At 39.1% G+C, this 18,422-nt stretch overlaps 1 long non-coding RNA gene across 1 annotated transcript in view; it reads right to left on the bottom strand.

The window, feature by feature from the left end:
* Positions 1–17,808, bottom strand: part of LOC137860236 (uncharacterized) — a 38,810-nt gene extending 21,002 nt beyond the window's left edge. Inside the window, exon 1 of the long non-coding RNA XR_011098790.1 lies at positions 16,009–17,808. This is a non-coding gene — a long non-coding RNA (uncharacterized lncRNA). The remainder of the gene's footprint in view (positions 1–16,008) is intronic.
* Positions 17,809–18,422: the final 614 nt, after the last annotated feature.

Raw genomic sequence — 18,422 nt, 5'->3', positions numbered from 1 at the left:
TCATTGCTGTAACAGGCTACTTCTCTTTCTAGAAGAGCCTTGGGGCCTGATACGAGCAATCTTGACAAATTAAAACAATCTGACATCACAAAATTGACACATTGGCAAGCTGTGATCTTTGAGATAACCAAACAAAATTCAGATTTCACCTCAATTTGCAGGAATGTGGTACTTTTTCCAAAAGAGACTACAAAGTCTAACATATTCCTGGAAGACTTGAGCCTGTATTTCTTGACACATAAATACCATAACTGGGATCATAAAAACTGGATTAAACTTGGAAGGTCTTTTTGAGTATGTCTTACAAAAAATTCAGAATACATTACACACAGATCTTCAGCATTCAGTAATCACAACTAGTATTGTCTTATATTTACTATTCCCCCTGCTCAATATCATTATAGAAAGAAAGGGGAAAGAAAGGGGAAAGAAAAGGGGAAAGAAAGGGGGAAAGAAAGGGGGAAAGAAAGGGGGAAAGAAAGGGGGAAAGAAAGGGGGAAAGAAAAGGGGGAAAAAGAAATAAAAAGAAATCGACTTCTTTGTCAAGCTTTTTTGGAGGTAAGAAACAAATCAAGGGCTGGATTTTACATATAAAACCTGATCTCTAACCTGTGTGGGGTTTTCCTTACTCCCTGCTTTTGGGTCCCACTTACCAGGCTTTTTCTCTCAGTCCAGCACTACTAAAAAGGGCTGCACTAAGTCAGCATTCTTTGACTGGATTGTTCCAGTGATCAATAGAGAAAGGACAATGATTTATTTATAAAGCAGCAATGCAGCACTACAAGAATTAGTTCTCTTCTGGAAGTGTTTCCCATTTTATCCCTACATAAAGGGATGTACAGTAAACTTCAGTGTGAATTGCAGTGCAAACCAAATCCTAACTTCACCTCTTCGTTTGTTTATCTTTTGGAAGCATTGTGTGTTGTTTTGTGTGTATTCATTTATATATTTTTTTTTAATTTAAAGCTTGTTTTATATTGATTTAGCAAGGAATAGGTAATATCCATATCAATTTTCTCACAGTGAGAGGTATTGGTAGAAAAACAGTTTTATAACTAGAAACAGAAATGACTGATCTAATTGACTGTTATGAGCTGTTCTGATTATATTTTACATAGATTATAGAGTTGACATGCATAAATAACATAGCCAAGTTTAGTATTTTAGATGCTTCGACTACTGTAGGAAGTATTGTTAAACAACAGTGAGGTCCATGTCTGCAGTATAATATAATAGAAATTGATATTTGCATAGTAAATGGGATACATGTCTCTGAGTTTCTTATTACGTTGATTATTGCATTTGGGAGAAATAACATTCTGTATTATTATGGCAGTTTGAAAAATAATGTATCTGAATCTGCAAAAAAACAGAGCTCGGAAATCTGGGCACACAGAGTTTCACAAAAAGTAAATGGGATAGAAAGTATGTTTTACATCTTCAAAGCAGAATTTTTCCCCCTTTTGGGTTGCATGTTTCTTCATAATCATCATTTTGCAATATAATGTCAGAATGAAGCACAAAAGGGAATTTTTTTCCAACAATTGGAATTGCCATGGCAACACCCCAGATCTCAGATAAAGTTTGGTCCTGTACCGATAGTCACATTAGCATTTGTTTTTGTGCTGAACGCAATGCTGCATGTGAAAAGCACTTTGGTGTCTAGTTTAAAGTATAGAAGGTGTAATTCGATTATTTCTGAAATGTGAACTGTAAGATTTTGACAGCTTCATAGAAGGCTTCATCTTTAAAATCATGTATTTTCAAAATGATACAAATCATCAGAAGAAAATTAGGTACAGCTGTCAATACCAAGAGCAGTTGTTTGCATCTCTAGTCTCAATTATGCTGAATTTGAGAAACTGCCCACTGCCCCCTTTCCAGCAGCTCTTAACTTTCCCAAACATGTTAATCCTGAAAATTTGTATTCATACACACACATAAATATATGAAGAAACAGGTGAAATTAAGTGATGCATTTAAGCTACTAAAGAATCAAATGAGACTATTTTCCTCAGACATCTTTATGGGGATAATTTCCTTACACTAATGCAAAGGATCTGTTGAAGATAAACGCAAACATTTCTTCTCTGACACTTCAAAATCCTATCTAAGACATAAAGAAATTAATATCCTTTAAATTACAAACATTCTAACCTGGTAACTCTGCATATCTGCAAAGCACATACTGGTAAGCATATTTAGGGGATGTTCAGGAGGTTTTTATCCTGTAACACTACCCTGCAGGCTTGTAGAACAACCTACCAGAAACAAAACACAGAGAGAGAACAAATGACCGTTCCAGCTGGAACCCGATTCCTCCCCAAGCAGAAAACAAAACTAGAATATACTTCTAGTTTCACAGCACACAGTTCATGTTTCAATTACTGATTTTCTCAAATAGTGTGGAGACGGACTATTTTCAGAAACACATGTTGGTAATATATGAGATAACTGTAATTGTTCCCAAATAAACTGGCCATTAAATAGACAAAGTGCCAAAGTACTTACTATCAATTTTGACAGTTCCAATGATAAAATAAATAGCCTAGAATGCAAGATTAGACTGAAATCCTGTTACAAATATAAGTGAATTCACACAGATTTGATAATTGGGCAAATGTTATGAGCCACACAAAGAAAGCAATATAAATATGTGGTCTTGGTATACTCAAGCAGGTACTACATACTCTTCAATAAATACAATGAAGAATGTCATAGGAAATGTTTCCATTTGAAGAAGAAATAGCTTAAACACAAGACCTGTGTCTCTTTTTCTTTAGGGGACAGATGGTTAAAGAGCATTGGCTGGGAAAGATTCTTCTAGAAATATGACATTAAGTGAGACAGTCATAGTTGTCACTTGAAAGATCCTAAATTCTAACGTTTTATGAGTACACAGAGTCTGCTTGAAAAATATGCTGGTGTTTGAAGTGCTATCTCCCTGTTTGTATTACAGATGTAACTTTCACTGCCTTCATGGGTCCGGGATGACAAGCCTAGCTCCTCAAATTAAAAAAAAAAAAAGAGAAAAAAGAAATGTGACAAACAGCAAACTGTATATAAGGGTAGAATAAGCAAATAACCAAAACCAAAAGCACAAAAATACGGAAAGAAAAAAGCCCAGGGCCAGATACTCTTAGTTATTTGGGGGCTCGCTTTGCAAGCACCCAGCAGAACTCTAAGTCTGTATTTAATTACCCTAAGAGGTGCGCATTGCTCTCAATCTCAACACCTCGATACACTGGCATCCTACTTGACAGACAAAGTACTTAGAATTAGGCAAGGTGTTCCTGGCCTCTTTTGGGATCAACAGCCTTTGCTGTTGTAAAGCCCTTGGCAGAAGAGTTCTGTGCGTCCCAGTCCTGAGAAGCCAGCAAGATGTGCTGCATCAGAAGCAACTTAAATGTGAATAGTTTGTAGCGTTTAGTGGTAGATATTGGGAAATAGAAGGGAAGTCTTTGCTATAAATCTTAAATTTTGTTTAACTTTATATAGGAAATAACTGGGATCTGCTTTAAGACAGTAGTATATTTTGAATTTGCTTTTCTGGTTTTCATATTAGCCTGAATGATAATTTCCTGTGATATGTGGAAATAGATGAGCTGAGCTGTGAAAACTCAGAACTTTGGAGACTGTAAGCCAAAACACAAAAATGGGAGGGAGCTAGGAAGAGGCAGACAGCAGTGAGACTACACCACTGAGAGTCTGAGTTTTTTTAGGCTTTTTCTTGCCACCCTACAATTTTGCTACTAGTTTCTCTTTGAGGGGAGTAATTTGTAGGTAGCTGTGTCACTGGTTGCTTTATCCACAATCATGCAATTGTGATTTTATTATGCAGTGTTGTGTTTTAATAGTCATTTGAAAGCATTACTGAAATATCTCACTGCACGTTATGATGACTCTTGTACCAGTAACTAAAGATGTAGTCCCCGGGAAGTGCCATTTATTTCAGTGGAGCACAGCTGCACTAGAGGAAAAAGCCTGGGGCACCCGCAGCAGCAACAGGGAAGCAGAGGGAATCAGCAGTTTCTGTCTGTTTTGAAAGAGGAAATATCTCTTTTAAAGTATTTACATGCAAACACCTTGCACAATTACAGACATTTCTAGAGTAGCCTCCCATTCGTTTTATTTCTGAATTAATTTTTATTCAGGTGTTTTGACAATTTTGCTAATCTTTTCCTTTGCAAATAAATATATCCCTTGTACAGAAGTCTGGCAGCTCTTTATTTTAGTATCCAACGTGCCCACACGTGGAGGTTACATGCTATGAAAAACATATGCCCCTTTTCAGCTTGTGCTTGCGCTCTAATGGAGGAAAAGCAGCAAGTCTTTGCAATGCCTTTCTTCCTATGCAATTTTTTTTCATTTTAGTAATATTTTTCTTAAGTGTAAAAAATGAATAATTGAAAACTGAAAACAGTACTTTTTGAAAAACATTTAAATGATGTTTACAACAGCCACTGTAAGCAGTCATTTATGTAGAGAAGCAGAGAAAGGATACAAATAAAATTCAAGTCAATTTCAAACCCCTCACCTTTTCCTAAAAATTAGAATTACATTTTTCATGACTCCAAATTTAGTAGGTTGGGCTGGAAATCTACTTATGCTGTCAAAGTTGTGCATTGCGATCTGAAACAGGTCACTTAATCTATATCTGCTATTTTTCCTTTTCCTTCCTTACCCATCTAATTTATACAGTGAAATACCAGGACAGACTATAACACTCTGCTGCCGATACAGCATGTAGAAAAATGAGGCATGAGCTTTTAAATACAGTATTCATTATAATACTGACATTAGACATTCTTTAGACATTAGATATTTTACTGTTTTACAATGCAAATAAGAACATCTTAGTTGGGGAGGTTACATATACATGTCATGGAAGCACGTTTAAGAACAAGCATATATATGAAAAAACAGGAATCTGAATAATGATTAAATTTCATTGAGGGTAAAAATCTGATCATGAAGAGCATTTCCTGCTTAGTTCATAATGGAGGGTAAGGTGCATTCATTCACTTCCCCATGATGTGTAAATTTTTAGTGTGTATAGTTTCAATAATTAGAAAAGAAATTTGGATGCTAGTTACCAGAAATAACAAAAATCATCAAGATGCATTTTTCTCTTGTTGCTTTTCTCTTTTTTCTTTTTTTTTTTTTGTTTTTATTTCCTTTATGTGATGTCAAGAGATTAAAGTCCAAACCACCTAGCTATATCACTGGCAAAATAAGTCATATGACATGCTCAATTTTTAGAGTCATTAGCTATCTGCAGTCTTAAGCAGCGGAGTTAAAAAAGCTAAAGAGAAACAGACAGAATATATTTGAGAGTAAAAAGCCTCTGTGGGTGTTGATGGAAGTATATGGAAGAAACCAGCGAGAACAGTGGATAATGGAAGATTGCTAGTGCAGGTAGTGGGCTTATCTATATGACAAATTGATGAAGAATGAGGAGGAAAACTATGTTGATTTAATGCTGGCAATTTGAAGCATAGGCTGCACAGCTGTTTCAGACAGAAATACCAAGATAAATTCAGAAGCAACCCTTGCTCTGACAGATTAATAAAATACCAGGAATTATTTGAGCTTCTTAGGGGAAGGGATCACTAAAGAGCCCTTCGAATACCCAAGATATTGCACATAAGAATAAAGGAATGGCTCATCCAGCCCTTGGCTGCCTGTTATCAAGAACATGCTTTAAACTGATAGCCAAGCTTTTCCAGCAGACATGAAAAATACATATTAGAAGTGAAAAAGTAAAGAATAAAGTGAACATCTGCTATTGATACAATTTTATGAAAAAAATACCAGTAGTAGAGCCTTCAAAAAGGAGAACTAAGAATGGCTTACCTAAAATAAGAAAATGTGCCACACTGGGTCTTATGTTTTAACTTATGCTTTTTAAGCTTGTTTTTAGCAATAGGAATATTTATCCAGATAAATGGAAAGTCCAGACTTTTTATAATTTATAAGTTATGCAAACTGACATAGCATAAATATTTTTGCTGCTACTTTAATCATGCCTGTTAATGTTAAGCCCTTCATTGTCTGATCAAATATGAAACATCACACTGTACAGAAAGAGGGACATGGAGAATTTTGGTTCTGCCAAGTGTTTAATATAGGGTCTGCATGCTCATGGCAAATAATGTCAGTATACCCTGTCATTAGTATAGTCTAGCATATTTTAACTAAACAGAAAGCCATTCTACTTGGATGGATTTTTGAGAAAGTCTGATTTACTGGCATTCTTGTTCAACTCCAGACAATCCAGCGCTCTCAGAAAGCTAGGCTGCTCCAGAACCCTTTGGAAAAATAATATGGATTAATTTACATACCAAGAGAACAGTGCTGAGTGTTAGTTCACAGAATGGTTAGGTTGGAAGGGACCTCTGGCTCTTTGCTGGGAGGGAAGATTGCTATGGAAGAATGCTTATGAAGAGGTAAGGCAGCCTGCTAGCATTAAAGTTAAAGAAGAAAAGAAAAAGAGGCTTTGGTATCCCGCCCTTCCTCCCTCAAAAGAGAGGATTACTTTGGAATACTTGAGTGTGATGGCTCACTGATGAATTATTCACAGGAAGGTAGGACTCGCTTTCTTTCCCAGGGGTTACAGCAATGTCAAGTGAAAACATGTCAGTCTGCCAAGAAATACCAGTGGTGTGGAATAATTCTACTGGAGATGACACAATCACTCCCTCTAATGATAAGAGCACTTTTGATGAGTGTATCTGAACTAAATTCCTGCAATGGATGCCAAGCATTAGCAATAATTTGATATTTAACTTGGGGAAAACTGGAAGATTAAACAAGCTCCTATAAACAACTTCTACACCCATGTTTTATTTTTAATTTATCAGCATTGCCTAAACTTAATTATTGCACAGTCCTCTTCCTTACTTTTAACAGTAATAGGTACTGAAGCACTAATTTTAGAAGTAAAATGACCTGTGTTGTAAAAATGCCCACCTCATCTCGGTTCTAGGAAGAATTGCTAAAGCCTCAGTTCAGTGGACTGTCCCAAAGGGCTTGGAAGAAGTCTTTAACTGTCCTAGTTTTCTTACAGTCCCTGTAGATGTAGTACAGTAAATGTGGTATTTAGAACACTTTTGGTCATCTATTTATCTAGAACTCTTTTTGGAACCCTTCATGAGATCAAGCTTTTTGCGCTTTGTATCTCAGCTGCAATGATTTTTGTTTTAAAGCCCATGGACACACTCCTATGACGCAACCTCCATTTTCCACCTTGGTCAACATCGTCATCTCTAATGAGGTCAGAATAAAGTATTTTCTTTCTTTTTAGTTAATACTTTCAACCTCTGAACAGTGTTCCCATGGTTTATTTCTGTGAGTGCAGACTTACGGCTGGGAAGTTTTACCATGTTTAATACCCAGTGTGAGGCCTCGCTTTGCCTGATGTTTGTTTGGTACACCTTATTCCTATGCTTCTTTACCTCTTTTGCACAAATTTATTTGCTGTCTGTTTTGCATTTTTTTTTTCATCCAGTTCATTTATTTTTAATTATATAGCTATCTGTCCAGTTATTTTTTTTTTCTGCAATGTTTCCTTCTTTGTTTTGGTATTAACACCATATAATTTTCAACATCTGAATAAGAAAGTTCCAGGCTTTTCTGAGCGGCCTAGGTAGACTGATTTAATCATTCACATCCTTAGTATACCTAGGCTTGAAATCCTCAGTTACAGACCTACTTGCCTTAATCTTACCATTCAGTTTTATCTGAATAACACAAAATATGTTGCTCTTCAATCAGCTCGTCTAGAATATCTTCATTACTTAAATTAAACCTTAAAGTTGGCCTCTAATTGATGGAGTGGAAAAAAACAAAACAAACAAACAAAAAACCACCAAACCACAATGTCAGCTGTGATCAGCAGAAATAACCAATACAATGTTATTAGCATTTGTTCTTCAAGCTATACTGAAGAAGTTAAATACTGCCATATGCGGGGCTGCCCACCCATCTGTTCACAACTACTGGTCATATTTAATGCTTTAACAATGCATAAACCATTAAACCATAAAGTGCTCTGAAAAGATCCTGTTTGGTAGCCAAATCCAACCCAACAATGTCCTACAGATTCACAAAATTAGTACGATTTTACTAACCGCTATTCCCTGATTTTGAAGTGCTTTTAATTCAAATGGAATTTAGCTACACTATTGCTACTTCTTTCTTCAATCTACCACATAAATTAATATGCAAATCTACTCTTTTTGATTGCTACACCCCGTGCCAGACCTCACTGTTTTTCCCACTGCCTTTCTGCAGTCTTCTAACATGCCTCATTTCACTGCTCCAGCTCATCATATTTGCATACACTTTAATTACTCTATCCTGACCACTGGCAATTTTCATCCAGATTAGTGAAAATCCTTCCGCTGGTTGTAGCACCTACCTACAGTCTCGTCGAAGAGACTTGCAACAGGCCTGTTACTTTTCCCTGCACTTGCTTGCCCAGCATCCAGCCGTGCCCTCCCAGACACAGGAGGCTGTGCTCCACCGCAGAGAAGCGATGAACCTGGTGGCACTGGTCTCTCACGGGCGCACCCGCCGGAGCAGGACAGGCAGAACAAGGCCGAGCAAGGAACCCACCCCTCAAACCTGCAGAGGTGGGACCAGACTGGCTTCCCTGGCTGCTGCTATCCATGCCATGACCTCCTCTTCAGGCTCTCCGTTTCTGCTCACCGCTAGCTCCGTCATCGTTGGAATAGACTTGAACTTTTTCTGCCCGTGGGAGGTAGGTTTGGCAGTCCAGAAATCTCTACCTTACCCTCCTTTTCTCTGTTTCAGGCTCGTTTTACCAATTATGCCAATCTCAATCTCAACCACACTTTATCAATGCTATTTCCTTATTTTCAGTGTCCTCAGCACGCAGCAGAATATTTCATTATTTACCTTTTGATCAATTCTGAGATAATTTGTTTTCATTCTGCTTGTATGGCAGTTACCTAAAAATTGACTGATTCATTTTTAAATGGGCATAATTTTGTTTTAGAGCCATTAGCATTTCAGGCCATACTTCTATTGGCAACTTGTTCCTTTAGGTCCTGTACTGAACTGTGTATTACCTGCTTTTTCATACTGTAAAAATAGTAATGAGAAAAAATACTTTATTCAATAGATCGAACTTTTTAACACGTTGAATACCCAGTGGATTATTCAATCCCTTTTCAGATGGGTTTAAGTTCACGGCTACCACGCTTACTTTTACTGTCTCCTTTTGCCTCCTTTCCCCACACCTACCAGGCAGGTATCTGCGTTCAGGTGTGCACGTAGAATTTTGGATAAAGGCAAAAGGCACCCACACACCAGCAGCACATTCTCATGGGAACCTCAGGCCAACTTCTTTGTTGCTTTATGAGTACTTTGCATTGGTTCTGCTAAAACACAGGAATCATGAATCTTGTTGGAGGGTGTTCCTACAGCCCTAAAAAGGCATATAGGTATCCAAAAGGCTTTGCTCCAATCTATCCAATAACTCTTATCAAGCAGAGCAGATGGCTGAAGGCAGGGATGGCCTTCCTGTGCTCTAGCATGACACCCAAGACACTTGTGTGGCCTTATCCATACAGGGCTTCGGACAGAAACCACGGGGCTTTCTGGCAATTAAAGGAAATACTTTTGGCAGAGTAGGAACCAAATCAGTTTCCCACATCTCATATCATTCCTCCTGGCAGCCTGAATGGCTTTCTGAAGCACAGAGATGCAAATTGATGCGAAGGCACTCCTCAGCTATTATAACCTGATGAAAAGCTGAAGTAATTCCCAGCTGATTCACAGACTGATGAGTTTACCCCTGTGACCCCTTCCCCTACGCTCAGCTATTGCGTGCTGCATCAGCAGAGCTTGCCCATCAGTTTGAGATGCTAGAATACATAAACTGGAGCTTCCTTTTGAGCAAACCCAGAAGTCCTCTTGGAGATGCTGTATACAGAAGATGAACCCTTTCCATCAGTCATTCTCTGTTCATTGCCATGTCTAGTAAGTGTCTGTTTTCCTCACGTACATCACATAAGAACAAGAAAGGTAACTGGCCTACAATTCTATCCTGTTTCATTAGTTTCATATACAACTTAGAAATGTGAACGATTTGGTAGAATAAATCATTAAGTCAATTTAAAAAGGAATTCTTACAGAACATCAAATCAGCTACTGTAGCATATATGTACAAAGGCTGAAAAATGCAATCTAGTAGATAGTCATTTGCTGTTTTAAGTGATGCAACACAGAAAAAACATATTATTCTGTTTTGGCTTCAGAAGTTCAGTAAAGCCAAACAATGTATGCAGCTTTACTTTGCACATAAGGAAAACGCAGTGATAGACCTGAAGTATAAGGAAAATGACCTCTGGTTTTTGGCTTCCAAAATTTTTCAGAGTGTGGAGTATGTTAGTTAACTGTAAATATCGTATTATGCTCCTCTACTCCTCTCAAATTCTATATTCCTTTTTTTTTTTTTTTTTTTTTTTTAAAGTCCATTGCATCATTCTAACAGAAAGTTGAATAAAGAAGAGAACTTTCATTTATTTACATGTTCAGCCAATATACCAAAATGAGAGGGATTTAATTCTGGGAGATACACCTACTCGTCCCTGAAGCTGCATCCCGCATAACAACTTTTATCTTTCTGTCTGTGGAAAACAAGTGCCAGTGCTGCCTAACTACAGAGCTTGCTGCAACCCACCAGCATACAATATTTCAGTACCACAGTCCATCCGCAAACCTCATTTTAAACACAAGTCCTCTTGCAAATCCATGGGGTCAGCATGCATCTCAGGTGCTCTGCTACCACATCATCCCTAAGTGCAAAATCAGCTGAAGTAAATACTGATCTAATTCTATTGTTTCCCTTCTAAGATGCAGATAAATTTGGTCCTTCACATTTTCATATGACCCAAAACAAAACTGCTAACATTTATTTAATAAGAGAAAACTGCAGGAAGCATATGACTGCTTGTACCACTACTGTAAATCACATCTGTTGGAATATTTCCTTCCTGATCTGGTCCAGATCTCTTGCAGCTGCAGTCTGACCGCACTGTCCAAAGTCACACTGTGTCTTGGATCATGTCTTGGCATAAAATCTTGAAATTTAAATTGTTTCCTCAGCTATTCTTTTCTAGCCTTTGGCACTGGTGCTTCTTGGTACTCAACAAAAACTCTCCAAAATCGTTCACAGTGCAAAAACACTGAGACATGCTGAGAGAAAATAAAATGAAACAATTTTCTTTGTGGGGCTACAAAATTAATGAAGTCTACTTTCCTGTTTTCTTGTGTGCTCTGCCACATCTCACTCTATAGCATTCCCCCCAGATACATCACATGCCTTAGCTAATCCTAAGCAACACATGCAGCGGTGAGAGACCAGGGAGTAGCTGGTTCTTTGTACTTCATTTGTTCTGAACATAAGGACACAAATACCATCTGGCGCTTTACTGTCCACAAGGAGCAACTGATATTTTTAAAGCATAAAGCTATTTTGGGGCACTTAAATACAAAATAAGGGGATAATGGTAGAGCAGCTGCCTACTACGCTATTAGTTTCAAATATTTTGCCCAAGTAAGGGGTAAGAGATCAACGTGAAACACATGAAATACTTTCATCTACAAATCTATCTCAGCTCTGTTTTAGGGTTACAAGACTTTTAATAGTGTTGAAATAATGTTGAGCTATTTAGCAACTTTATAGCAAACCTTGCAAGGAGCAGAAGTATCTTCTGGTAGATCAAGTGCCAAGTTATCACACAAGGGCTTTTCCACATGTTAATATTTGATAAGGAAACTATCCTAAAATGTTGAAAACACAACTGTTTCTATTGTAGGGTTGACATCTTCTATATTGGGCAAGCTCAGTGTTCACAAAGTAGTCTGTTATTACCCCTTCACATAGTTTACTTATTCCTATGCCTCCTTCTCTAACCATTGTCTGATAGCATAAACTGTTCTTTTGGTCACTTCATAATTTCACCAGTTTTCAGATTTTTAAAACAGCCTCAACTATTAACTAACTTGCATCATTTGTTTGCAAGGACTGAAAGTAAACCAACAGCAGCCTTTGTGTTATAGCTTGCAAAATAAATAAATAAAAAGATAGATCCATTACACTCTTTGTAAATAGCAAGAAAGGTATCCATGAAGTAAATTCAGAATTTACACCTGAAGACATTGCAGTTCCCCTGGCAGGCTGTAATTGTTTACTTAACCTGCATATTGATTGTGGTTAGACTGCTGGCTCACTTCCTTCGGCTGCAATTTTCATTTTGGCAGTTTCACATACATCACTTAAAATTCCTCTCTGCAGCTGCATCGTTCACATTCCTTCCTCTGGGTCATAATCCACTATGCAGGATCATACTTTTATTTCTGCATTACTACTTTTTCTTTTTTTATGATCTCTGTAGAACAAAAAGGGATATTTTTTAGCTTGAATGACTCTGAGCTACTGTCCTTCGCAATTAATATACTGCTCAGTTTTATGGAAGAGAAGAGCTCAGTGGCACAAGATAAAAATGAAACTGTGTGGCAGGATTAGCTGTAGAATATATTTTCCACATGCTTTGTGAATGACTCTATACATATCATTTTCTATTAGTAAGTGCTGAGGTGTTAAGGGGGTCCACGTAGATCCTAATTTTATGGTCAACATTTCAGGTCAAAATTTAAGGACTAAAAAATTATTCACGTAAAAACTTTCTTCTTACTCATCCCAGTAGCAACAAACTAAGACAAAAAGCACACACAGGTTCTGTCTCAAAGAATGTGTTAAAACATCATGAATGAGGGTTAATTCAACCATGCTGTGGCTCCTGGACTAGTTTAGAAGTCTCATCGATGTGCCAGCTCCCTTTGGGAAAGTTTTTTTTAGGGTGACTGAAACTGTGTGTGAACAGTAAAGGTTGATAAATCTTTATAAAAGTGATTCTGTAAAGACTAATAATCCGTGAAATAATGACCAGCACTGTACCTAAGAGGTCAAAGAAATGACCACTCAGGGTTAAGCTTCATACAGTAAATTAATCTTAAAGTGACTGCACCACATCTGGATATCATCATCTTCCTTCAGTCCTCACAGTATTTCAGTAACTGATGTTGTACATGAAAGCTGTGAATTATTTCAATTCCTTTGCTGTGATGATTTTGTTAGATGTATGGGCAGAAACTTTTCTCTCCTTCCAGTAGCCGTGCTTCTTCTCTGAAGTACTCTCGATGCATATTCTCTATAAAGAGTCCTGCAGGTTCTGACTTATTTGTCCTATGCCTTTTAAAATGTCCCAGTACAAAACAGAGTCTCCTATTTCTTCATTTATTTGCTGAACCTACATTTTGTTGAATCTGCTTTATTCTGTTTTCAGACACATAACAGAGGCAATAACTGGAACAAACCAGCTTGGGTTCACCACAATACAAGAGAAATACAAGTAAAGCCAAGCGTGAGGAAATGTCTGGACCAGCGTGTTCCTGCAGCTGGACTGATTACCAAACATTTGGCATTCAACTGATAATACAGGATTAAAAAAAAACAAAAACAAAACACAGGATAATACGGGATACCATGGGCAGGACGTAGCTGCGTAGGCAGAGGCGTGCAGAGCCATTTGAAGGGCTGCGAGGTGCCACAGGCACTGTGTGAGGAGGTGCATGCCCCTGTGCACAGCAGCACAGGCCTGCACGGGCTGAATTCTGTTCTTATTTCTAGGCGATGAGACTCCAGTCAAAACATGCAGTACCTTCTCTACATATATCTGGCCAAAAAGCCCCGCTCCAGTTGTGGACCTTATTTTCAAGGTTTCATTAGGTTTAGTGACCCCCATGGCACAACACCCAGATTAATTTGCTCAGCCTGTTTGCAGGGCAGGGGATTCTCGTCATGAAACACACAGGTTTGCAGAGCACTTGCAGAGTGTGTGGATTAAATTGCAGCAGCTGAAATACTTAATTCTTTATTTATAAACAAACACCTGTAAATAACTAACATTCATATCACTGTCATTATTTCATTTCAGTTATTTAGCAAACAGAACCACACCTGTCATAAATGGATTAAACAGAGGTCCCATATTAATCTCTTCCCTTTCACCTAAAGCCAGAGTTCCCAAACAATATATCAGGAAAAGTAAGATTAGAAAGAACTCAGGTTCATATACCAAATTAATTGGATAAACCTTTAGAGGTATGTCAAATATTAATACATTTCTTGGATATTTCTGGATTCAGAGATACTCATATATTGCCATGCAATGTAGATTGCTAAACATATTATTCATCAAAAAATGAGGAAAACAGCAATTATTTGGAAACATTAAACTATTCCTTCAACAGAAGAGACGATGCAAAATCAGAACAGATGGACACTACCTCACAACAGTTCAAAGTATTACCAAAAAAAAAAAAAATCAAAGCTTTCATATCCAATGAACCTCAGCAACTGTTTTTAGATGTGGTGAAAATTATGAAACCCAATAATGCTTTACCCGGAATATTTTTATGTCTAAAATTTGGCAGTCACATAACTTAAAAGGATAGCAAGCCTCTAGATATTGATCAGGGCTTTGTACATCTACAATGTCATAAAAACGATCTGCAGCTATAAAAAAAAAAAAAAGGTAACGTGATTCTGAGTACGGTATACTGTAATTTCCTTTGGGCAGTCAGAAAATGAAGACAGCCTGATAGTCTCTGAAAAAAAATAAGCTTGGCAGTTATCCATTGGCAGATGCAACGTTTTAAAATATGCCAATTAAAGCACCTTTTATTCTTAACATAGTAACATCGACAATAATAATAAAAACAAGAGAGGAGCCTAACAGTTACCTTCCAACCAAAACATAATGGGCAAAAAAGCTGAAAAGCTAAGCATCTGACAACTTATCTGAAAGCTCTCATGCTCTGACTCTGTGGCCATTTAGGCATGGCACGCAAATAGTTAACCATATTTTGAGCCATTATATGGAGCTTTCTATAAAGCTTGCGCTAATAAACAGTATGATACGAAGGTCAGCCCTTAATTCACCATCGAAATATCTTCTGGGTGTAAATGTAATGACTTCTGCTTATACATGAGACAACCCTGACAAGAATTCCACTTGACAATGCATTTCAGACCTAGAAAAACCTGCTCATTTGCGTCAAGGTGCTGAATGTCAGCAGATTTACTAATATGCTTATTATTTGCACTTCAGTGGTGGAACAGAGTAAAACACCATGAGCCCTCCAAACCCCCCGACTGCCTGGCTGGGGAGGAGATGAAATAAAACAAGATTTAATCCTGTCCATATCACCGTGCAGTTGGTGAAACTCGACAAGTCAACATTAAGCATTCAAAGTGGTATTGTGGCCTAAAGGGATCACATGCAGCCTGCACATGAGAGCGAAGGAACAGCTCGGTTCTGCTTCGGTGTTTGTAAATTTAATTTGTTCAAGAAAAAGCAACTCTGGTAGGGATTACTAGCTAGGATCAACACTCTTACCAAAGGAAAAGGGAAAATACACGCAGGAATAATACTGACATTTTTGTAACACAAAATAGCTTTTTGGGTTTAAGCGAATAAATAAAAGTTGGAGGCAATTGCAGCTCAGCCCCGGCATATGCGAATGCTCCACTCAGTGTTCCCGAGTAGGAGGGCCTGAAACAACTGAAGGTTTTACAGCATTTCATGACAACTGAACAGTTACTTAGACAACACCACATTTTACAAAATATTAACATTTCCTTCCAAAAATATTGTTCACTATTGACTCAGTGCAATATCTATTTCTTTAAGTAAGTAGGGCAACGATACTCATGGCATGAAAACTGACATATTGGCCCTTGACTGTTGCCAAGATATAATTCCATATGTTCAGGGAAGGGTATTTGTGGTTAAATGTGTAAATCCCAGGTGCTCAGGAAACATGCAGCCTCCTGGCATACATGTGCACACACACACACAGAAATTAATAATAAGCAAGATCTACAGCAATACACTTTTGAAATAACAGTACCTGTAAATCCTCTGTGTTGAACATAGTATTTATGTGACCTGCATCTCTGAACAGCACGACTATTTCACTGTTTAAAGTTGTCATTGGTCCTACACCAGAAAATCCGCAACAAATTCTTGAGTCTGTAAAAAGTTCTTGTTGCTAAATACAGCAGGGCACAGAGGAGCTGGTAACTGTGGCTTGGTGGGGAAGGGCAGGTGTCCCTAAGTGGCAATTTATTCCCTCGACCCTTTCATTAGATTAGAGACAGCTGGGATGGAGGGCAGGGGGAAGGGGTGGCAGAATGGCTTTCTACTTTGTTTTGGCAGTGATTGAAACTTCAAGTAACTGATAGAGGTAATGCCTTTTTTCACAGAGCAAAGGACAATGAATAACTTTTCTTCACAGATTGGTACTTCAAATGTAAAACACAGAAAGATAAGCACTGCCAGTGGGCAATCAAAAATACGTCTTGTTAAGATTGATTAATGAGATAATAAAAAGCTATAATAAGAAAAAATAAGTCCAATTAAAGTATCTTCTGAGATTTCTCTCAAACAGAAATAAAGAATGCAGGAGAATGGTAAAACTTCAAAAAACTAATATGATAGAGATGACAGCCTTAGTATTCAAGACTACAGTACATCAGTTTTATACATTCTGTGACTGGCTGTCCCTTATTTATCATCTCTAACGTGTGGTGTCTGGAATTGTGATCCTCAGTAACTTTCCTTTTTCTCAGTTACTGCTTCACAAGTGTAACACCTGAATTTAAATTCAAACACATTAATAAAATAGGCATTATGCAGGCTGTAGGTACTTCATTCAGAAACCCTGTATGCCTCTAGCACTTTAAAACAGTGAAATAAAACCAAAACCAAAGAGGAAACAATGCTCATCCGTCACCTGTATGGAGCAGCAGACAGAGACAACCTAGCTCCTCTAACTGCTTTTGTATGAAGGGTGAGTTAGAAAGAGTAGGAAAAACAGATGGTTTGCTTTTGGGGTGGTCCCGTTAGACTTGCTGATGCTTGTGGGCCCCTTCCACCTCAGGGTATTCTGCGTTACGCATTTCCTGTTGGGGTCTGGTGCACGAGGCACCCGAGGATACAGGAGGAGCAGCAAGAGCAGAGGGAAGGTGCTGTGAGGCACAGAGGTGGGCAGAGCCCGTTTGGTGCGGGGTGAGAAGCGTCTGCCCTGCCACAGGGACCAGCCTTGATGAGCAGCGTGGGATGGAGCCCAAGGCCCCACCATGGGCTGGGCAGATAGGCAGGAACCGAGGGCCTCACGCCAGGGCCTGCTGTTAATTGAATGCTACAGAAAGCAGCAGCTTCACCTCAGCAGTACCCGAGCACAGCACAGCCTGCAGCAGCACGCAGACCATGGCTGAGTTTATTGAAAAGCAGGAAATATGAAGTGAATTTCCTCATCAGTTGCTCAGAATGTTTCATGAGTGAATGGCTTTCGAAGTGCTTTCATTTGATTGTGGGTTTTGCCTTTTCTAATTTGACAGCTAGGGAACAAAGGTAAAGAAAAATTATGCCACATCTGCCTGTTTAAGTACCAGTCTAGGACTTCTGAAGCCAACAATAACAAAGTTCCCATTGACTTCAGCTATTTCAAAGTGAGCCCGTAAAAAGAGCACTGTTCCTCACGGCGGGTCTGACCTGCCCAGCAGCACAAAGGAACTGCTGCCCCAACCCTCCTTGCCCTCACCCTGCCTGCTCATCTCCCGGATGTCCCGAGCTCCCCCAAGAAGCACCAGCACCTGCTCCATCTTATTTGCCTTCAAGGAATTACCCTGCACAGGATGAGGGAGAGGCTGTGGGGAAAATACAGTCCCTGTATTGATGACAGCCAGTAATGGGGATGCTCAAAGGGGAGAGCTAAGGAACTTAGGCAGCTTCATAGTCCCTCAGTCCTGATGCTTGAACTTATTGCAGCTCCACCATTTATAAATGGATGATTATTTCAAAAAAAAAAAAAAAAGAAAAAAGAAAAATCCCTTTTCAGATGTAACATGGTGCCAATAATACCTCACAAGTGAACCTCTGACCCCAAAGTGATCTCTGGCCTCAACATCAGAGAGGCAGAGCAGACCTCAAGATCAAGAGCAAACAAGTCCAGCTACACGGCAGCAGGGCAGCAGGGCTGTCCGAGCACACGAGGCAGGGAGCCAGGCGTGCTTTCCGCTGGGCTGTGTGTGCAGCCAGGGGGCACACCCGCTGGGCAGGCTTGGAAGCAGCAGAAAGCCGCCTGGGCGGCCTCTCCGTGCCGGGACCGGCTTTGAGCAGACACCGCCCCCTGCTCCCCGTCCCCGTCCCCATCCCCGTCCCCGTCCCGCCCCGTCCCGGCGGCGCCTCCCGCAGCCGCCGCCGCTTCCACTCCTGCGCACTGGGCGCGCCCCGGAGCCGGGGCCGGGGCTGGGGCCGGGG

Source organism: Anas acuta, chromosome 8, assembly GCF_963932015.1.
Source record: "Anas acuta chromosome 8, bAnaAcu1.1, whole genome shotgun sequence".
NCBI classification, from domain to species: Eukaryota; Metazoa; Chordata; class Aves; order Anseriformes; family Anatidae; genus Anas; species Anas acuta.
Note: the sequence above shows the minus strand (reverse complement) of the source record. Positions and strands in the feature narration are given on the sequence as shown.